The sequence below is a fragment of the Trachypithecus francoisi genome, unplaced genomic scaffold (genome assembly GCF_009764315.1).
Source record: "Trachypithecus francoisi isolate TF-2019V2 unplaced genomic scaffold, Tfra_2.0 Lachesis_group11, whole genome shotgun sequence".
Taxonomy (NCBI): Eukaryota; Metazoa; Chordata; class Mammalia; order Primates; family Cercopithecidae; genus Trachypithecus; species Trachypithecus francoisi.
In genome coordinates, this window is record NW_022681456.1 from 120,779,874 (window position 1) to 120,803,662 (window position 23,789).

Sequence of the window (23,789 nt, forward strand, 5' to 3'; positions counted from 1 at the left end):
GTCGAACCTACTCCTGAGAACCCAAGTTTCTCCGTGCTACCTGTCACATTCTATCCTAAAGTAAGGTCAGCTAAATAAGCTATCGGGCCCATACCCCGAAAATGTTGGTTACGCCCTTCCCGTACTAATTAATCCATTAGTCCAACTTATTATTTACCTCACCATGATCACAGGCACTCTCATTACATCACTAAGCTCGCACTGATTCCTTGCCTGAGCAGGCCTAGAAATAAACATACTGGCCTTTGCTCCAATTCTAATTTAAAAAACAAACCCCAGTTGCACAGAAGCTGCCACCAAATATTTCCTCATACAATCTACCGCATCTATAATACTCATGATAGCAATTATTTCCAACAACCTATTCTCCGGACATTGAACCATAATAAATGACATCAATCAATTCTCATCTCTAGCCATAATAATAGCCCTTGCTATAAAGCTAGGAATAGCCCCATTTCACTTTTGAGTCCCAGAAGTCACCCAAGGAACACCCTTGATCCCTGGCCTACTTCTTCTCACATGACAAAAACTAGCCCCGATCTCAATTATATATCAAATTCACCCTTCAACTAATATCAATATTCTCCTAACCCTATCAATCCTATCTATCATAGCAGGTAGCTGAGGAGGCCTCAACCAAACACAGCTACGTAAAATCCTAGCATACTCCTCAATTACACACATAGGCTGAATAATGATAACACTAATATACAAACCGAATATCACAATCCTTTACCTAACCGTATACATTATTTTAACAACCACTGCATTCCTAACCTTAAACCTAAACTCAAACACCACAACCCTCATACTATCCGGTACCTGAAACAAGTTAACCTGATTAATACCATTAATAGCATCCACTCTTCTATCCATAGGAGGCTTACCCCCATTAACTGGCTTCCTACCAAAATGAATTACCATTCAAGAACTTATAAAAAACAACAACTTCATCATCCCCATCATCATAATTATTATAACCCTGTTTAACTTATACTTCTATATAAGCCTAATCTATACCACCTCCATAACACTGCTCCAAACATCTAACAATGTAAAAATAAAATGACAATTCGAAAACACAAAATCCACACTCCTAATCCCCCCGCTCATTATTCTCACCACCTTCCTCCTACCAATCTCCCCACTAGCCCTAACTCTTCCCTAGAAATTTAGGTTAAATAAGACCAAGAGCCTTCAAAGCTCTTAGTAAGTTAAACCACACTTAATTTCTGAAATGTATAAGGACTGCAAAACTCTACTCTGCATCAACTGAATGCAAATCAATCACTTTAATTAAGCTAAGCCCTTGCTAGATCAATGGAACTCAAACTCATAAAAATTTAGTTAACAGCTAAATACCCTAATCAACTGGCTTTAATCTACTTCTCCCGCCGCAGGGAAAAAAAGGCGGGAGAAGCCCCGGCAGAAATCAAAGCTGCTCCTTTGAATTTGCAATTCAACATGAAAATCACCTCGGGGCTGGTAAAAAGAGGGCTTTACCTCTGTCCTTAGGTTTACAGACTAACGCCTACTCAGCCATTTTACCTCCTTCTACCTATGCTCGCCAACCGTTGGTTTTTCTCAACAAATCACAAGGATATTGGAACCTTGTACTTACTCTTCAGCGCATGGGCTGGAATCATAGGCATAGCCCCAAGTCTTCTTATTCGAGCCGAACTAGGTCAGCCCGGCAACCTATTAGGCAAAGACCATATTTACAACGTTATTGTTACAGCCCACGCATTTGTTCTAATTTTCTTTATAGTCATGCCCATCATAATTGTAGGCTTCGGAAACTGACTAGTACCCATAATAATCGGCAAGTCACAGAGAAAGCACCACCCAGAGGGGCTGCATGAACCAGCAGCGACCCCAACCCAACGTGCTCATCGGACTAGGCACACACACACACTGTGGCCACGTGTGAATATGTTCCAATTAACGTGATGTTACGTAATAATCAACAATGTTAACCCCACTTCATTACATGGCATCTGGCACATTGAGACTTTTTATTCTGTCTCTCTTCCTATACGAGAAGTGGAAAATAGGTCCAAGATCATTCACAACAAATTATTGCTAATTGCAAAAAAAAAAAAGAGAAAAATTCCTACCCTCACCTTGGAGGATCTCAAGGCAACACCTCGTTCTTTGAGGTCATGGTTTGGACGCTCTCCGGACCCCTAGGTGGGTCGGAAACTGCAAGGAATCCCCAAATGGGCAGTTTTGGGGCCAGCACGGACGCCAGCCATACATCCAGGCAGGTCTTGGCAGGTTGCTCCATGACCTCGGCTGGTTCATTAACCTTTTCTTGCACTCAGAACCCGCCAGGAACGAGGGCGCCAGCCCGCACGTCTCTGCTCCCAAGGCTACATCCACTACGTTCCGCTGCACTCTGGGTTCCATGCCTTAGATCCCAGGCACCTTAAAGTTGACGTTTCCCCACCAGCCCTCATGAAGATGACACTCAGATAACGTCCTTCCTCTCCCACCTGATCAGTACCCAGGGAGAAAGGAACCCGGGTCTCAGTTTGATTTTCTGCCAGTCCATCGAAAAAACAGCTGGCCAGCAGCACTGGTGCACAGCACTGCCAGGTTACCCGTGAGGAAAACAAAGCAAAACGAGATATACTCAAGTCAGCTGCATCAAGTGCTTCTACATCCCTGCTCCAACAAGGAAAGACAGGAGGCCGGGAGTGTGGCTCACACCTCTTGTCCTTCCTTGTTGGGTCAGGGATACAGAAGCATTTTGGGAGACTGAGGTAGGAGAAATGCTTGAATTTGAGACCAGCCTGGGCAACAGAGCAAGACCCCATCTCTACAAAAAAAAAAAAAAAAATACAAAAATTAGCCAGGTATGGTATTGTACCTGTAGTCCCAGATACTCAGGGGGCTGAGGTGAGAGGATCACCTGAGTCCAGGAGGCGGAGGTTGCAGGGAGCCAAGATTGCACCACTGCACTCCAGCCTGGGCATCAGGGTGAGACCTTGTATCAAAAAAAAAAAAAAAAAAAAGATAAGAAATACAGGAGACCACTAATAATTCCAAATAGTGCCTGCTCATTTGAAATCTTTTCCAGATATGGTGAAGGAAATCATTTTTCTTCCTCCACCCATTCTAAGGAAACGTTTCTATTTTTCTGCTATACAGTTTGGTAACCTGCCATTTCAGATCCTGGCCTCTTTAAGCAGGACTTGCTGGAGTGCCAGCAAAGCAGCGCTCTGAAACCTCAGCATCCTCAGGCCCACCTGGAGGGCAGGTGAAGGATGCTGGGCCTCCACCTCCAAAAGTCACACTGGGGTGGGGCAGATCTGGGGTGAGGCAGGGTTTGCACTTCTAATGCATTCCAGTCTAGGGCCACACCACCCTTAACACGCCCATCTCATCTAATGCATACCAGAGGGAGAAGCCACGTGGGGCAGGTCACAGAGCAAGCGTCCAGGCACCAGGTCACCAGTTGTCTATTTAAATGCAAACCCGTCAAACAGTAAAGTAAACAGGTTCACCCTCCTAACACACTGGCCAACAGAGCTAGTGATAAATATCAGTGCTGTTAGACCTTCTGCTTACTGATGACCAGAGCAATGGCCTGAAACATCAAAGCTGAAGGGTGTGTGCCACGGTCAGGGCTCTGCACACCCCCATCCCAGGCCATCTCACACGGGTGCCTTCACCGGCACCGGGGTCTCGCAGATCAACTCAACACTCACACTTACTGGGATGCAACCACCCTTTCAGCCCTTCATGCATCTGTACCCTATAGCAGTGTTCAAGGGAGGCTAATTTAAGAAAGAAATGTAATATGGACATCTGTGAACTCTTCCTCCATATCCACTGAGTGGCCGTCCAGAAAGAGAAATAGTAAAAGGAAAAAGAAGATTTAAGAGTCAAACACAGGGCCGGGTGCAGTGGCCCATGCCTGTAATCTCAGCACTTTGGGAGGCCAAGGCGGGCGGATCACATGGGGCCAACAGTTTACGACCAGTCGACCAACATGGCAAAATCCTGTCTCTACTAAAAATACAAAAATCAGCCAGGCATGGTGGCACATGCCTGTAATCCCAGCTACTAGGGGGGCTGAGGCAAGAGAATTGCTCAAACTGAAAGGCAGAGGTTGCAGTGAGTGGAGGTTGCAGTGAGTCAAGATCATGACACTGCACTTCAATCTGGATGACAGAGCAAGACTCCGTCTCAAAAAAACAAAAACAGGCCAGGCACAGTGGCTCACGCCTTCAATCCCTGCACTTCAGGAGGCCAAGGCGGGTGGATCACAATGTCAGGAGATCGAGACCATCCTGGTTAACACTGAGAAACCCCGTCTCTACTAAAAATACAAAAAATTTAGCAGGGCATGGTGCAGGCACCTGTAGTCCCAGCTACTCGGGAGGCTGAGGCAGGAGAATGGCGTGAACCCGGGAGGCGGAGCTTTCAGTGAGCCTGGATCACACCACTGTACTCCAGCCTGGGTGACAGAGAGAGACTCCATCTCAAAAAAAATAACACACAACAACAAAAACACAGAAACTCGTGGAACAAGCCCTTGCCCCACTCCATGTCAGCTGTGCTGTGCCACCCAGGAGCATGGCAAGCTCAAAGAGTCATCCACCTGCCTTACGTAAACGATGTCACTACTCGAATCACAGAGACTGAGATTCCCTAGCCCTCGCCATGTGCATGTCACTCCCAAGCAGGCATGAGGAACCCCGCAATTCACAGGGAATCCCTCTGGCCATCCGATGACCATCCATTCATAAATAAAAAGCATTCATTCCAGCTGGGTTGCAGAGGTGTACACATCAGTATTTGTTACTGTTCACAAATGTTCCACTTGAGGATGGAGTGACGTTACGGAATTGGGAAGAACTTCACAGACATACGAGGGGTGCATTGAAGGAAAAAGTGTAAGGAAAAGGTGAGAACATGGAATATGCTAACCTCTGTCTTTTCATCACCCTCTAAATCTTATGATTCCAGTTCTGTTCATTCTGCAGTGAAAAATAACAAGTGATTCACATTCAGACACAAGGTGGCTTAGGAAACTGTGGCTGTTTTACAAAGATGAAACAATTTAGAAGCTCAGGATTCCATGAACGTACTTACTTAAAGAGAGAAGAGACTGGGAGTTACACATCAACTTACCAAGGCTGTCCCGAAGTCCAGGAGCCCCTTAGGAGAACAGAGAATGTGCAGCCTCCACAGACCAACGCAGCTGGCTGGGCCCAAGAGTGGAGACGGGTAGGCTGCAGGAGGCTTGCAGAGGGAGCTGTACTGCCAGCCTCTCACAGAAATTCCTAATTAAACCCTGACAGCAACTCTGTTTAGTGAATTGTCTCCTGGTCACTAAGAAGAGTGAAGCTGTTGACAGCCTACAGCCAACCCTCTGGATAACAGTTGAGATGTATTTTAGAGAAGGAAATGATCCTGTCATGATCCCAGACCTGCCCACAGCTGCAAGCACGTCCTGGGAGTGCGGCTTCTTGCTCTGTCAGCAGCAGAGCCCACCGTAGAGCCACACGGGTTCTGCCCGACGTTCCCACTTCAGGGAGTCTGGGCAGGTGCAGATGAAACACCCAGGGGGCAACCCCCACCCCCACTTCTCAAAAGTCCATGCAGAGGCAGACAGAATCAAACACGGCCCCCAAACCTCAGACGTACGGTTCAGCAACACGGCCCACCATAGAGTCACATGGGCTCTGCCCGACGCCCCCAATTCACAGAGTCTGGGCAGGTCCAGCTGAAACAGCAACTGGGGGACAACCCCCAACCCCACTTCTCCGAAGTACATGCAGAGGCAGACAGAATAAAACATGGCCCCCGAGCCTCAGACATCAAGTTTGGCACGGGCATCTGTGAAACAAGAACAAAAGTCGCATGGGAAACTGAGCACAAAAATGAAAAAAATAACAGAAGTACAGTGAAGATGGATGAGATGGGGAGGATTGCGAGGAAGTTGAGAAAGGGACTGAGGACCTGAAGGGGCACATAAGGGCTGGACATTCCCGACAAGGTAACAAAAACACCTCTGGATGAGGTGGGACATCATCTTCATTATGGAAATAAAGGGGAAAAGCCTGAAAACATCTGTTTCCTACCACGAAGCAAAAATCAGACTTCTCCTCTACAACACTGGATTCCAAAAGATGAGGTGTGGCATCCGTGGGGTCTTGAGGGAGAGCTGGCACAAACGTCCCAGAGCTGCCATCTCCAGAAGCAGCTGAAACAGCCTCAGATCCATAAACTCTTGTCTTGAAATGTCTATCAGGTACACCCCCTTATCAAAGGGGCGCATGGCTGCAGGGGTTGTGGTGTAAGGCGATTTAGAAATCTTACTCCGTGCAGACCCTAAACTTGGGAGGCTGCTGGTCACACCCTGGGAGGACCTCAGTCAGCAGGAAGCCCTGTGCTTCCTCTCTGCTCCATCTCTAATGCCAAGAAACATTTTATGCATAAAATTACGTTATTTCCAATTGTTAAATTGTATACATTAAGTCCATAAAGAGACCAAGAAAATGTATAAAACATTGATGACTTCACGGTGGTATTATAATTAATTTTTAAACAAAACATGTCTAAATTTTCCAGACTGAAAAATACTCTTTTTAGCAAGAAAGGTGCTTTTAAAGTCACCATAAACAATTATATATCCATCCTACGAACGTGGTCTTAAAATAAAAAGTGAAGAGCAAAAACAGCAGAAGGAAGTGCATGAATATGTTGACAACGTTTATCTCTGAATGGGGGGGCTGCTTTGCCTTCCATTTCCCTATATTTGAAGTGTCACCTCTGTAATGTATAATAGAGCAAACACAATAGTTGAGGAAACACTGCTGCCCACTAGGACATAAACCAAGTCTCCTCCAAAATGCTGCGACCCCAACCTCTGATTTTATCTTTTAAATCAGCTAGGTTTCTCCCCTAAAAACATATTGTATCATTACTCTTTAAAGTTAGGTGACTTAACAGGCATACAGACTTAAACACCTTCTGGCAAGGTGATGTGTAAAGTTTAACTAAGATTTGTTTTGTTCTGAAAAGAGCAGGGGCACGTTCCCAGGTGAGGGGACTCCAGGAAACACTGGCTGCGTCCAATGGGCCCTCACCTGGAGAAACAAGCGCTCGACGCCTCCACCCTCCACCCGGACTCAGCAGGAAAGGGGTGCAGAGCTGAAGACAGACTCGTCTATAAAAACCCCAAGGGCTGTTTCCAGGAGCTACTCACTGCCCCGTGCCGCCGCACCCTGCCCCCCTGTGCAGATACCGGAGCTGCTGTCCAGCCTTCCCCAGGCTCTCCACGCCTCCTTCCACCCCACGCCAACCTGCACCACCCAACTCCCCCTGTCTCTTACTGACCACCGGCCTCAACTCCCGCATAGCCTGGAAACTGCAAAGCTGCCTGGCAGCAAGAGGGGATGGGCAGTGAACGCACCAGCCAGGTGGCACCTGCTCCCACCAGACGGCAGGGTCCCAGTGCCTGCCTCATGGAGCCATTGTTATGCACAAGTACAGTGGGAAATCAATGGAGCTTTATTTAGCTTTACTTTGGTGCTAAATTAACTTTATAACACTTGGTTATAAGATACATTAATTTTTACAGCAATTACTAAAATAACAACTCATAATGCATTCATTTACCATATTCAGAAAAGCAACTGAAAAACCAAACACACAGCAGAATTTTATAGCACTGTAGTAGTTTTTGTTAGGCTGTCAAATTATTTTAAGCTCAAAATTAAAGTAATTAAATCTGTGACTCTCAACTGGGGGAGGCACACAGACCCACTCGGCTGGTCATTTCCATTGCTGGAATTATGTCCTGTTCCTTAGGTTCAAAACAACTGCCTTCATGCCTATTAAAAATAATGTTTCTTCCTTTCCTGAGTGATTGTGAAATGAGCCATGGTGGCAAGGTAGGCACGAACAGAGGGAAACTGATCCATGTCCACATTTGATGGTGGGCAAGAACAGAAGGAATTGGGTCCACATCCACATTTGATGATGGTGAGAACAGAAGGTAACCAAGTCCACATCTATATTTGATGGTGGGCAAGAACAGAGGGAAACTGAATCCGTGTCCACATTTGATGGTGGGCAAGAACAGAGGGAAACTGAATCCGTGTCCACATTTGATGGTGGGCAAGAACAGAGGGAAAGTGTGTCCGAGTCCACATTTGACGGCTAGCAAGAACAGGGGGAAGCTGGGTCCATGTCCACATTTGATGGTGGGAGAGAACGGGGGAAACTGGGTCCACATCCACATTTGATGATGGGCAAGAACACGGGGAAACTGGGTCCATGTCCACATTTGATGATGGGTGAGACCATGGGGAAACCGAGTCCACGTCCACATTTCATGGTGGGAGAGAACAGGGAAAAACTCGGTCCACGTACACATTTGATGGTGGCTTTTAATGCACTGCAGCCTGTGTCCCCTTGACCTTCACGAATTTTCAGGTAGTAAGAAAGCAATTTTTCTGATTGGAAAGGAGAAAACTAAGTGGCTGCAAAATAATATAATTTCCTTAAAGCAAAACAACAGAGAACCAACTTTGACTTTTTCCACATTACCCAGTAATTCTAAGACTCAGGGTTTCGTCATGTTACAGCAAATGCCATTCATTGGGGCAATTGGAAGTCAGAACAGTGTGTGCTATTCAAATTCTCAATGAATAATTAACTCAAATGGGTTCAGAGTGCTAGAAATGAAATTAATTGTTTTTTTAGTTTAACCCCAAATCCCCAATCCCTTGCCAAATGATCCTCTATGTATCCTACATAAAGGACAGGGTCTTTCTGGCAGAAAACTATTAAAAGTTTTTATTTGCAGTAAGAGAAGCATGCCTTCTTATTATCAAACAGGTGTATGGTCCCCTTGCGGGGGGGTCAGCCATCACCTGCATCCCCGTGTGTCACCGTGTTGCCGCACACCATTAACGCATCAAAACGGAAAAGGAAATGTAAGCAGTGTTTGCCGTCCAAAGTTCACGTCGACAACTCCTTATTATGAAGGCACTTCTGAGCCTTTCCTCCTGCATCTGGGAGCTGCCAGCAACCCAGTTCCAGGAGAGAAAATAGCTCGACACCTCCTGCAGCCCATGGAGTCCTCTTGTTGGGACAAGGACCCCCAGGAGAGAGGAGCCCCCAGGAGGGTCCACACTGGAGGTCCTGGGGGTGGGTGGTGCTGGGGAGGCCATGCGGTGAGGGCTGTTCCCTGTTCCCTTCCCCTCAGGAGACAGCTGGCCCAAGGTGACACAGCACCGGATGGGATTTCAGGCTCAGGGACCACGGAGCCCGGGGCTGTGGACCACACCAGCCCAAAGCCACTGCATGCCCCAGACCGGGGCTGTGGACCACACCAGCCCACGACCACTGCATGCCCCAGACCAACACGAGAAGAGTGCAGACCAACAACATCTTCGTCTACGGTAGGTGCCACGGTTATGGTTCCTAAGAGAGTCCACAGCCACTTCTACCAGCGCCCTCCACTCTTCCTCTGCCCCAGCTGGTCACCCTGCGACAGCCGTGTCTCTAGAACGGGTGTGGAGCCGGGGGAAAACACAAAATAAACCACCTGCTACTAGAAACAGCCTCGCTGTCCTCAGAGAGCCGGTCCCGGGGCCAGCCTCGCTGTCCTCAAGGAGTCGATCCCGGGGCCAGCCTCGCTGGACTCAGGGAGTCGGTTCCAGGACCCCATGGACACCAAATCCGGGCACATTCAAGCCCCACAGGTGGACCTGCCAAACCTGCGTGTACAAAGAGTCGGCCCTCCGACACGCGTTTCACATGGCAGGAACACTGTATTTTCTGCGTGTACAAAGAATCAGCCCTCTGACATGCGTTTCACGTGGCAGAACACTGTATTTTCTCCCTGAGTTTGATTGAAAAAAATTCACCTATAGGTTGACCCGCAAAGCTCAAGCTTGTGTTGAACAAGAGTCAACTGTATGCAATTGACACTGATTCCTAACAACAATATCCAAATCTTACCATGACCAGCACGATAAACAGAATGAGCAAAATTTAAAAACTAAACCAGAGTTTTTTCCTGCTAGTTGGCGCACTGCGTATCCCCTGTGGGAAAGACCACACTGGCTGCTGACCAGACTCCACCGGCCTCTTCCTCCGTCCTGAGGGCATCTTCCTCCATCCTGACAGCAGCCTGGGCTCACCTCAGTCCCAGGGCGGGGGAAGGGGATGCACTGTGCACCCTCCCAGCTCTCCTCCGCCCCTTCCCTCAGGCTGGCCCAAGAGCAGGCTGGACAGTCAAGTGCTGGGAACACCGAGCTGCCCCTCCTCGGCCCACAGCCTCAGGCCACCTGTCTCATCTGTAACTCAGAAACAGAGCTGCAGCTGGAGGCGGGAGGCGGGACACCCTGGGATCTACCCATGGCCAGGCCAAGCTGCTCTGATCACTCAAGCTTCACTTTCATCACTTGCTCTACCAAATAAACTAGAATGAAATACGCCACGTCCTCCTTTCCACACACTCCCAAGCCTCCCATCCCACTTCCCGGCGCTGACCCCATAAGAACACTTTGTGCATCTTCCCATGTATTTTCTATCCTCCTCAAGCACAGAACCACATTCAGAGTGAATTTTTATTTTTTTTTTAACAGAAATGGCACCAGGCAGATGATGATTTTTTGTACCATTTCTTTACTTTCTGGGCATTTTCCGCACCAGGACAGATGGGCTCTGCTCTCCTTCCTCCCCGCCCAAAGCTGCCTCACAGCAGCACACACAGAGCTGTAAACCCTCGCAAGACTGTGGGGTCTCGGGGTGCCCCACATCCCCAAAGACCAAGGGCTCACAGATCCACATTGTCCAACAACACTTCAGAAATGGCCTCGAGCCTGGGAACCCTGCTGGCCAGCCCAGGCCAGCAACAGAATAGAGGTGTGAGAGGTAACATCTGCACTTCTTAAAAAAAAAAAAAAAAGGCAGATATTCAGTGCCACACTTAAAATGGTCATGGTGGCCAGGCACAGTGGCTCATGTGTGTAATGCCAGCACTTTGGGAGGCCAAGGTTGGCAGATCACTTGAGGTCAGGAGTTCAAGACCAGCCTGGCCAACACGGTGAGACCCCTGTCTCTACTAAAAATACAAAAATTAGCTGGGCATGGTGGCAGGCACCTGCAATCCCAGCTACTCAGGAGGCTGAGACACAAGATTCTCTTGAACCCTGGAAGCAGACGTTACAGTGAGCTGAGATTATGCCACTACAATCCAGCCTGGGTGACAGAGCAAGACTCTGTCTCAAAAATAAAAATAATAAATAATAACAAAGGAAAAAAATAGATATGCATTCCTAGTCCCTTGGAGCTGCAGCAACAAAGCTGGTGATATATTTTGGGTGCTTCTAATCAATGTTTTCCATGAGCTACACTGCAAGTCTCAACCTTGACCCTGCTACAGTAATCATCTATTACAAATTAAAACAAGAGCCATAACTCTGTCTCCTACTAAAATATTCTACTTGAGACATGTTAACGGAATACATTTCTTTGGGTGGGAAAGTATCCACCAGGGTGGGGAACAGACGGCCCACCGATTGTGCTGTGGCCCTAACCACCAAGGACTCACGAATCATCCACAGCAAGGCTGGTGACTCAAAAAGAACACTAAATTGTTCTTTGACATTAATTCTTAAACCTTGAGAAACCAAAGTTCTCTGTAACAGACTTGACAAAGGATGAAGTCAGAAGAAGCTCAGCAGAGATGCACCAACTCTTACCTGGGAGAGACACCCCTTGCTAATCACGTCTGGATTAACGGATGTGCTAAAAGCATCTCTTCCAACAGGGACACAGACTGCAAACAGGAATGCCGTGAACACCTTCCCCAGATAACCCAGTCCTGACCCATCCACCCCTCAGGAGGTCCCCGGACAAGTCCAATAAGGAAATGACCCCACAGCAGCTTCAGGTGCAGGCAGTGAGGGTAGTGGCGTTAGGGAATTCTGCCGTAAACCTTGGCAGCACGCAGGGAGGTGTACCCAGCTGGACAGGTGAAGTCAAAAGTGCAGGGTGATCTGGCCATTCCAAATATGCAGGGCATTCCAATTTTGTTAAAATGAAACCCAGCCTTTGAAAAGGCCCGGACTTCCCACAATGTGTGGTATTTACAGTGTGGAGGGCACTGTAGAGAAATTATCAGAGGGGTCCTGATGGCAAGATCCACAGAGGCTCTGCCATGTGCCAGGCATGAGACAACTATTTCCATAAAACACCTCATTTCACCCTACACAGAGTCCACAGACTGCTCCACATTTCACCCTACACAGTGTCCACAGACTGCTCCACATTTCACCCTACACAGAGTCCACAGACTGCCCCACATTTCACCCTACAGAGTCCACAGACTGCTCCACATTTCACCCTACACAGAGTCCACAGACTGCTCCACATTTCACCCTACAGAGTCCACAGACTGCTCCACATTTCACCCTACAGAGTCCACAGACTGCTCCACATTTCACCCTACATAGAGTCCACAGACTGCCCCACATTTCACCCTAGACAGAGTCCAGACTGCCCCACATTTCACCCTACACAGAGTCCACAGACTGCGCCACATTTCACCCTACACAGAGTCCACAGACTGCTCCACATTTCACCCTACAGAGTCCACAGACTGCTCCACATTTCACCCTACACAGAGTCCACAGACTGCTCCACATTTCACCCTACAGAGAGTCTACAGACTGCTTCACATTTCACCCTATGGAGTCCACAGACTGCCCCACATTTCACCCTATGGAGTCCACAGACTGCCCCACATTTCACCCTACGGAGTCCACAGACTGCCCCACATTTCACCCTACAGAGTCCACAGACTGCCCCACATTTCACCCTACACAGAGTCCACAGACTGCTCCACATTTCACCCTACTCAGAGTCCACAGACTGCCCCACATTTCACCCTACACAGAGTCTACAGACTGTTCCACATTTCACCCTACACAGAGTCTACAGACTGCCCCACATTTCACCCTACACAGAGTACAGAGACTGCTTCACTGAATACTACCAAAGGGGACCATCAAATGATCCCCAAGAAGTAATGAGCGCCTTAAAAGTAAGAAAACCAACCTCCTCCCCCTCTCTTAACTCCCTCTCCTCATTTCCGCAGAACCAAAGAAACATGAAGGGCCAGTGATGCCCCACTGAAGAACGCTCTCCTGCTGGTTCCACTCTGTACATAGGGAGCACAACACTGCTCCGTGCTGCGTGAGGCTACTATTCTATACTACACTAGTACGATCTGTGTGTTCTATTCTATACTATTCCATTCTCTACGATAGAATACGACAGCTTCATTCTATACTATAAAATGCTGTACTATCTGCTCTATTCTATTCTATTTTCTTCTATACGGAAAGGAGTTAGCCAGCTTGCTTTAGGCAGACAGTAAGGGAAGGGTCCCAGAGAGCCTCCAGCCCATGCTTTGTGCAGATAGGGGGACTTGCGCGGGGGGCTCGCCTAAACATGCTCATAGCAGACTAAGGGACCCCATGCACATGGGGGAATGGGGTGGAACCACCAGAAATGTGCTCCTTAGACAGGGAGCCCAGCCCCATCAGCTTCTATATAAAAGCCCTTGCAGTCAACTGGGAAGGGGGCGACCAGAAACCTGCTCTCAGGACCCCTCTTTTCGCTGAGAGCTTAACTTTTAGCTTAATAAGTTCCACTGTACTCACTCTTCGATGTCCCTGTGCCAGTTTCTTCCTGGTCAGGAGACAAGAACCTGGACCCAGCTGAGCTAAAGAGCAAAACTCCTGCATCAGTGCTACAGAACACTATCCTCTGTGTTCTGTGCCATGCGACTCTACTATTCCACACCACACTACGTAATATTCATACTATGCTGTGTGTTCTAATCTAGACTGTATTATGCTATGCAATACTCCGTCATTAGTTCAACTGTATACTCTACAATACTATCCCACTTGTTCTATTCTAGACCATGTAATACTATTTGTCCTATTGTATACTATACTACATAATGTTACACTGTTTCTTCTATTCTATGCTACCCTATATGACATTATACTATTTGTTCTATTCTGCGCTACTCTATAGAATTCTATTCTGTGTGTTCCATTCTATACAATACCTTGCATCATTTTACCATGTTCCACGATACAAGAGTAGAGTCAGTTATACTTTCATAATCTCTTTTCCAAGCTCTTACCCAGTAAGAAATGTGATGTTTTACTATGCCTCACATAAATGCACATTTCATGATAATCAATGCCATTTCCTATGGTTATAGAATTCTGTCTCTATGATTCTATTGATACGGCTTCTTTGGGCTTTTCTGTAAGTCCTCTGCAGTGTCTGGTTTCCTAGTGAAAAGATGACTAAGGTCCCGATAAGATCCTACAAAACCAGCATTCACACAGGCTCACCTGTGTGCACACTGCTGGACTCCGTGTTGAAGGAGTGACAGGAAGACAGACGGCTGTCGGTGGATGGAAGGCAACAAACACAGAGTAGATTCCAGAACTGAGACATGTACCAAGGCTCTGGCACAGCTGAGGGTCGATCCCAATTCTAGCCTCTCACAGAAAGGCAGAGGAGACTTAGCACAAAGAGCATGGAACTTTGCTTTCATAAAGCAAATGCTTACCATCCACTGTGAGGAGCTCAAGGAGAAACGGCAGTAGGCTCTACTAATAACTACTGCTTTAAAAAATGGAAGGGGGCTGACTCTCTTTTCGGACTCAGCCCGCCTGCACCCAGGTGAAGTAAACAGCCATGTGGCTCACACAAAGCCGGTTTGGTGGTCTCTTCACACAGATGCGCATGTCATTTTGGTGCCGTGACTCGGATCAGGGGACCTCCCTTGGAGATCAATCTCCTGTCCTCCTGCTCTTTGCTCTGTGAGAAAGATCTACTTACGACCTCTGGTCCTCAGACCAACCAGCCCAAGGAACATCTCACCAATTTTAAATTGGGTAAGCAGCCTCTTTTTACCATCTTCTCCAACCTCTCTCACTATCGCTCGACCTCTTTCTCCTTTCAATCTTTGCGCCACCCTTCAATCTCTCCCTTCTCTTAATTTCAATTCCTTTCATTTTCTGATAGAGACAAGGAGACACGTTTTATCCACGAACCCAAAACGCTGGCGCCGGGTCATAGACTGGGGAAGGCAGCCTTCCCTTGGTGTTTAATCATTGCAGGGACGCCTCTCTGATTACTCACCCACGTTTCAGAGGTGTCTGACCACGCTGCAGGGACGCCTCCCTTGGTCCTTCACCCTTAGTGGCAAGCCCCGCTTTTCTGGGGGAGGGGCAAGCACCTCGACCCCCTTCTCTCCCTGTCTCTACCCCTTCTCTGCTTTTCTGGGGGAGGGACAAGCACCCCAAACCCTTCTCTCCCTGTTTCTACCCCTTCTCTGCTTTTCTGGGGGAGGGGAAAGAACCCCGACCTCTGAATTTTGCGCCCCAGTCCATTACTTCCACTCCCCGACCCCTTTCCTGCTTTTCTGGAGGGCAAGAACCCCCGAACTCCTTCTGTGTCTCTACTCTCTCTTTTCTCTGGGCTTGCCTCCTTCACTATGGGCAACCTTCCACCCTCCGTTCCTCCTTCTTCTCCCTTAGCCTGTGTTCTCAAGAACTTAAAACCTCTTCAACTCACACCTGACCTAAAACCTAAATGCCTTATTTTCTTCTACGATGCCGCTTAACCCCAATACAAATTCAACAGTAGTTCCAAAGAGCCAGAAAATGGCACTTTCGATTTTTCCATCCTACAAGATCTAAATAATTCTTGTTCTAAAATGGGCAACTGGTCTGTGGTGTCTGACGTCCAGGCATTCTTTTACACATCGGTCCCTCCCTAGTCTCTGTTCCCAATGCAACTCGTCCCAAATCCTCCTTCTTTCCCTCCTGCCTGTCCCCTCAGTCCCAACCCCAAGCTTTGCTGAGTCTTTCCAGTCTTCCTTTTCTACAGACCCATCTGACCTCTGTCCTCCTCGCCAGGCCAAGTTAGGTCCCAATTTTTCCTCAGCCTCCACTATAATCCTTTTATCACCTGCCTTCCTCACACCCGGTCTGGCTTACAGTTTCATTCCTCGACTAACCCTCCCCCACCTACCCAGCAATTTCCTCTTAAAAAAGTGGCTAGGGCTGAAGGCATAGTCAAGGTTAATGCTCCTTTTTCTTTATTTTATTATTTTTTTTTTTTGAGACGGAGTCTCACTCTGTCGCCCAGGCTGGATGAGTGCAGTGGCCGATCTCAGCTCACTGCAAGCTCTGCCTCCCGGGTTCACGCCATTCTCCTGCCTCAGCCTCCCCGTAGCTGGGACACAGGCACCCCCACCTCGCCCGGCTATTTTTTTTGTATTTTTTAGTAGAGACGGGGTTTCACAGTGTTGCCTGGGATGGTCTCGATCTCCTGACCTTGTGATCCGCCCGTCTCGGCCTCCCAAAGTGCTGGGATTACAGGCTTGAGCCACCGCGCCCGGCCGCCTTTTTCTTTATCCGACCTCTCCCAAATCAGTTAGTGTTTAGGCTCTTTTTAATCAAATATAAAAACTTAGCCCAGTTCATGGCCTGTTTAGCAGCAACCCTGAGACACTTTTCAGCCCTAGACCCCCCTGAAAGGTCAGAAGGCTGTCTTATTCTTAATATATATTTTATTTTATTACACAATCTGCTCTCGACATTAAATAAAGCTCCAAAAATTAAATTCCGGCCCTCAAACCCCACAACAGGACTTAATGAACCTCGCCTTCAAGGTGTACAATAATACAGTAGAGACAGCCAAGTACCAACTTCTTTCTAAGTTGCAATTCCTTGTCCCCACTGTGAGACAAACCCCAGCCACATCTCCAGCACACAAGAACTTCCAGATGCTGAACCACAGCTGCCAGGTTCCTCCAGACCTCCTCACCCAGGAGGTTGCTACAAGTGCTGGAAATCTGGCCACTGGGCCAAGGAATGCCCGCAGCCTGGGATTCCTCCTAAGCGGTGTCCCATGTGTGTGGGACCCCACTGGAAGTCGGACTGCCCAACTCGCCCAGCAGCCACTCCCAGAGCCCCTGCAGCTCTGGCCCAAGGCTCTCTGACTGGCTCCTCCCCACACCTTTTCGGCTTAGCGGCTGAAGATTGACGCTGTCCCATCGCCTCTGAAGCTTCCTGGACCATCACAGACGCTTTGGATAACTCTTACAGTGGAGGGTATACGCCCAGATGGCCTGAAGTAACTGAAGAATCACAAGAAGTGCAAATGAACTGCCCCGCCTTAACTGATGACATTCCACCACAAAAGAAGTGTAAATGACCGGTCCTTGCCTTAAGCGATGACATTATCTTGTGAAATTCCTTTTCCTGGCTCAAAAATCTCCCCCACTGAGCAGCTTGTGACCCCTACTCATGCCCACCAGAGAACAACACCCCTTTGACTGTAATTTTCCTTTACCTACCCAAACCCTATAAAACGGCCCCACCCTTGTCTCCCTTCACTGACTCTCTTTTCGGACTCAGCCTGCCTGCACCCAGGTGAAATAAACAGCCACGTTGCTCAAAAAAATAAATAAATACATAAATAAATAAATAATGGAAGGAGAGGGTACATTTTCACATGGGCCATGTGGAAAGTTGGCTGGACCTGCGGCTGGACCTGCCCCTGGACCTGACACTGGACCTGCCGCTGGACCTGTCCCGGGACCTGACGCTGGACCTGCCGCTGGACCTGTCCCGGGACCTGCCGCTGGACCTGCCGCTGGACCTGTCCCGGGACCTGACGCTGGACCTGCAGCTGGACCTGCCACTCGGTCTGCTACTGGACTGCAAACAAATGCTGCAGATTTTTATGGAGAGAAAAGTACAGTGCGTCTCAGAGCAGCTGTCCCAGCTCTGGATGAAGCTGGCAGAAAAAGGAAGCAGCAGAGACGCTGGTATCATTCAGTGGCCAGAGTCAATGACCCTCCTCTAAGTCCAGCAAAGCTCAACCTGCATGTCTGCAACTGGAAATGCCAATCGTAAGCCAGACCTCCTGGCAAATACCATTGATCCGCTGTAATTCTGTGTGGTGTGTTATGTCCCATGTACAGGAATCATTCACAAAGCTTTAACCAGGAAGTACTAACATGACTTTTAACGCAATATAACTGCTTTGCACCCATTAACATATATTTACCCCAGTATATATTTAATATATTTTTATAGAACATCAGGCATGTTTACCTAATGGCTCGAACTTTCACAATGTTTCTCTCCCTGAGAGGACAGCGGAGGAGCCTATGCACTGTCTCCAGGAACATGCCCCTCCCAGAGAGGATTCACAAATCCAATGTGCACATGCATGCATGCACAGACACATATCACACACACACATACACATGCACACGCACACCTACATGCAATACATACTTTCACACATGCGCACACAGTCACATAATCACATATAACCAACACATAACACATGCATGCATGCATGCACAGGCACATATCACACACACACACATGCACACGCACACCTACATGCAATACATACATTCACACATGCAACACATTCACATAATACATAATACCACACATAACACATGCATCACATACACACCACACAAACACACACGCACAACATACACCACACTCAAACACACACGCACAAACATACACACACACTCAAACACACACGCACAAGCATACGCACAACACTCAAACACCATGCGTATACATACACATTCCGACACACATACATATGTAAATGCGTAGACATAACATGCACAAATTACATGTATAACTATACACACACGAGCATCCATGGATGCCTACTTGCACATATGTGCAGTCGTGCCTAAACATGTAACACATGCACACACATACATGCAACACAAATACACATGCACACATATACACATGCATGCACATGTACATTACACACAAAGGCACACATACATGCACAACACATATACATGCAATACACACTTTCATACACAGAAATGCAAACACACATACATATATACACCCCTCAAAGACCCCATTATTCAATTCTAAACAAAGTGGTTTATCCCCCAAATGTGCCTTCTCATAATTAATAAGCTCTACTGCACATTTCTTCTTTCAAATACTGAGGTCTCACACACAGCACACACACATTTATACTCCAATAGTGTGAACATATAAATAGAAATAGGCACACGTGCACGAAGACCCTCTTCTGTAAAGGTATTCTCAAACTTGAACTGCACGAATTCTGCTAATTCTAGTCAGAGTCAGCAAAGATATATATTTGACCTCGGAATGAATATACTCGTTCTTTTCGTTACCCCTGGCAACAGCAACAATGTAAAACAAGGTGTGTGATACGATGCCACTTATTCAATCCCACTTCCTGGGATCTGACCCACTTGTAATAGCGTTCCTGTCTGAGTGATTTCCTTCTGACTCAAATCATGAGATGATTTCTTCCTTCCTGCTTTCTCTTCCCAGCTTTTCACTACCCTTCTATCATCTCGGAAACTACATCATAGTTGTCAAAATGGAAGGCGAAGAAACAGCCTTAGGAGAGAATCCCACAGTGGAATGGACCTGAGAGAGGAAAACATATTCTTTTGGAAAATGTACAAAAGGAAAAGTCAAGAGGCCTGGGTTCCCTCTCAAGACAGAAACAGACGTCGGCAAAGCAGGTCGCTCGGCACAGTTCAGCTCTGTGTATGAAACACATTCTAGTCCTTGTCCCTGTTTCAAGTTCTCTGTATGAAACAGATTCTAGCCCTTGTCCCTGTTTCATGATGTTGCAGTGAAGGAAACAAAACAGACAAAGGGAACAGGCTGAAGACAAGGGTTTTAAAAGGATGACTTTTAAAATGTGCACCTGCTTTTCAAGGGCACAATGAGGACACTTTCAAGTATATTAAAGCTGATTTGTAAGAGATGGGTATAAAGACTCTACAAGGTCATTAGACTTTAGGCTTACAACGAAAACAAATCACATTCTCCTAGCATCACAAGTCAGGTGTTCCACAAATATTAAGAATAGCCACCGCAACGGGATCCACTATGAGGGGTCAAAACAGAACTCATGAAGCGTGGCCGAGAGCTCCTATAATCTGATTTCTAGGAATCTAATCTTAAACATCCTCAGAGCTAGCACATCACAAAAACACAGAGCTCCAAATGCCGTAACACAAGTGCTAACAACACCTAGTTAAAAATGTACGAGGCATTTCAGGCAAAAATCTCAGAATCAGAAGAACACAAGTTTTATAAGTTCTTCAAAAGCTGGTGCTGGTTGAGGCTCTTCTGCAGACTTCAACAAAAGACACGCTAGAATTAGCCATTGATGGTAACCCTGAGTCACCACGCAGTGTTCGGAAAAGCACAAGGCCTGCTCCGGGCTTCAGACCCCTGGGAACTTTCTCTGGACCACATCGAGTGGATGACTTTGAGAACTCAAAATAACCAACAACCAGTCCATGAACAGAGAAAGAAGACTGCAGCCTCCCTGGGGACCTGGCTCCATGCCTGCCCCCTTTCTTCCGGATACCTTTGCCCTTCCTGGCTCCCTCCTCCTCCTGGAGATGCTCTGGGTTCAGGCCCCTCTCCAGCTGTGTCTTGGTCCATGGCTGGCTGCCCGTGTGAAGCACCAGGCCTTGAAGGGCCATCTCCACCTGCTCCCTGCACTTCCCACCCACTTCCGCCGAGACCCCCAAGCTCTGGCTGCTCTCAGGGATCAGGGCACCCAGGCTCCCCTCGCAGGCTCCAACTGGAGTCCTGCCCGCTGGTTTTCAGCAACACTTGGGACTTTCTCCTGGAAACTCTCGGCTCTGGGCTTTAGTGAACTGCGCCATCCAGCTCTTCTCTGGACTCTAAGCAGGACCTTTTCTGGGTCTTCCAACCCTTCCTCCATTTCCAAATGTGGGCTTTCCTTTGGCCTCCTCCCTCCAGACATGTACGCCTCACACTCTGGCTACTTGACCTGCACTTCTACCTAAGAGGCTCCCAAATGCACCCTGCTCCAGATTTTCCCCAAGCCTCCCCCTGTATTTCCAAACTCGCAGCTTGCAGTGGTGTCTCTAAGTATCTCCGAGTCAGATCCACACTTGCTTCTCCTCCTGATTTCCGGCAAAGCGCAACGCCGACCACGGGGTGCAGACTCGCAGCTTCATCCGCCTTCCTGCACTCCCTCTTCCCCTCCTGACCCAGGCACCGAATCGCTCAGCTCACTGGCTGCCTTCTCTCCTCCTCTCGCCAGGGCGAGTGCCCTGTATGAGACTGCTCTGTCCCCGCCCCCCCCCCCCCCCCCCGCATGCCGCACATCAGAGGCACAATTCTCTCTGGAACCCTCAGTGGCTCCCTAGTATCCGACAGGTAAGGACTTCCACATTCTGGCCCCAATCTAACTTTCTGGCCTCAGATATGCACATGTATATTTTATCTATGCAAAGAGAGTACAGGTCTCACACCTGCTCTCATTCCTGGGCTCCTAGCTCCTCCTGAAGGCGCTCTATGAGGTACCTATGCACTTTCCAAACACTAACTGAATATGCACTTGGAGAACACTTACTTGAGAATTCGTGGCATTGCTGGATAACGTGGACAAAGTGAGAACTACACAGATGTGTGGATGCTGCCTTGCCCAGACCTCACTTACCCAGACACTCCCAGATGCTCAAGGTGACCACTGCATTGGCGCACAGACAGGCTCAGGCTGCACCCCCACAGCTGGGCCCCGTGAGCTGAACTATAATCATGAAGCAGCTGTTTGCTCCTAAATCTGTTTATGCTGGTGTACTTGTTACACATTACTGAAACGAATAAAGTATGACTCCAAAGAGACAATCATTGTATGAAAACTAAGTTGGATGCCTTTCACAGACTTAATAGAGGGGAAATTTTTTTTCATTTTAATCTTTTCTAAATTGCTATCAAATTAGGTATGGGCAAAAAATAAACACAGTGTTTGAGGAAATAATTTTTAAAGGTTTCAAATCTAACATATCTTGTTTCTCCTGTGTTGCCTGCCCATTCTCTTCTAGAAGAATCACAACTGTGGCAGGCCTGCGATGGCTGTGGTTGAGGAAAGAGGCCACACCCACAGCCAGTAGAACCACGCTCAGCAGCAGCCTAGCCCCTCGCGGAAGAGGCGTGAACACTCTGGACCCTGCTGGGGCAGATGGTGACCATGACCCAGTGATACCACTCTCCAGTGGGCAGCTAGCCCAGTCTCCTAATCATAAAGGACATTCATAGCAACACTAGGAAAAAGAAACGCTACTGTTCTGACCCGGAAAACAGAAATTTAAAACATTAAATATACATGTTCTAACTAAGAGGCAGATGGACCGGGCGCGGTGGCTCACGCCTGTAATCCCAATCCCTTGTAAGGCTGAGGTGGATGGATCTTTGGGGTCAGGAGTTCAAGACCAACCTGGCCAACATGGTGAAACCCCATCTCTACTAAAAATACAAAAATTACCCGGATGTGTTGGCGGGCACCTGTCATCCCAGCTACTTAGGAGGCTGAGGCAGGAGAATTGCTTGAACCCGGGAGGTGGAGGTTGCAGTGAGCTGAGATCGCGCCACCGCACTCCAGCCTGGGCAACACCTTCTCAAAAAAAGTAAAATAAAATAAAATAAAATAAAATAAAATGCAGACAAACAAAAGGAGATTTCCTCTGATCTTAAAAACAGAAGTATTTGTTTCACAGCCTGGATAATTGAAGATCTGCATAGAAATCACCTTGGGCCCCGCCCTCCCTCACAACAGACTGGGATAGAGGGAAGGAGGGCAGGAGGTGGGCCCCTTGTCCACGAGAGCCTCCTCCCGCCCCGTCCCCTTCCTCAGGAGGGCGGCCTGCCCAGCGCAGGCTCCATTCTCCCCAGGTAAGACCCCGGTGTCTCTACAGGAACACCCACCTCCCTTCCCTGCAATCCACTCAGGCTGCTCATGGCCAGTCAAGGGGGGCGCTCTTCAGAGAGGAACAAACGGCTTCGGGGAGAGCCTGAACTCCCACATCCCAGGTGTGGTTTGCCAGGGAGCACAGAAGAAGGATGCAGGTCCCGAGAAGGAGGAGGCGCAGGAGGATGACGAGAGAGACCAGAGAGACAAGAGAGGCCACCCAGCAGCGGGCTGAGCGCAGGATCTGGCTGAGGCCTCCTGGGGAGGGGCAGAGGCAAACGTGCTGGTGCTTCTAGGCTGCTCAGGAGGATACAAGCTCGGAAGGGGCTGCAAGGCAGGACTCGCTGAGGAGCAGTCATGTGGATGCCCCGCCTCTCACACGGCACACACTGACAACATGCAGCTCACAAACAACACAACACGCATGTACAATGCGCTTATACAACACTCACAACACACAATGCACACAAACACACACTACCTATACAACACATACCCAATACATGCAACTCACAACACAATATGCATTTATAACACACTCACGCAACACATCACCAATACATGCAACTCACAACACATGTACGTACAACACACTCATACACACATACAGCGCACGTAATTCACATACAATACAACACGCACCTACAATGCACTCGTACAGCACTCATACATACACAACACACAACTCATATACAACATGCACATGCAACACACTCATACAACACACAACACTCATACAACACAACACACGCAACTCACAACATAACATGCACGCACAACACTCACACAACATACACACCATACATACAACTCACCACATACACAAACAACACACTTATACAGCTCACTTACAACACGTGCAACTCACGTTCAACACAACATGCACGTACAACACACACAGCACACGCAACTCAATGCAACATTCACGTACA

The 23,789-nt window shown here is 48.0% G+C and overlaps 1 pseudogene; it reads left to right on the forward strand.

Moving 5' to 3' along the window:
• Positions 1-9,098: 9,098 nt before the first annotated feature.
• On the forward strand, positions 9,099-23,092 carry LOC117090905 (annotated as a pseudogene).
• Positions 23,093-23,789: the final 697 nt, after the last annotated feature.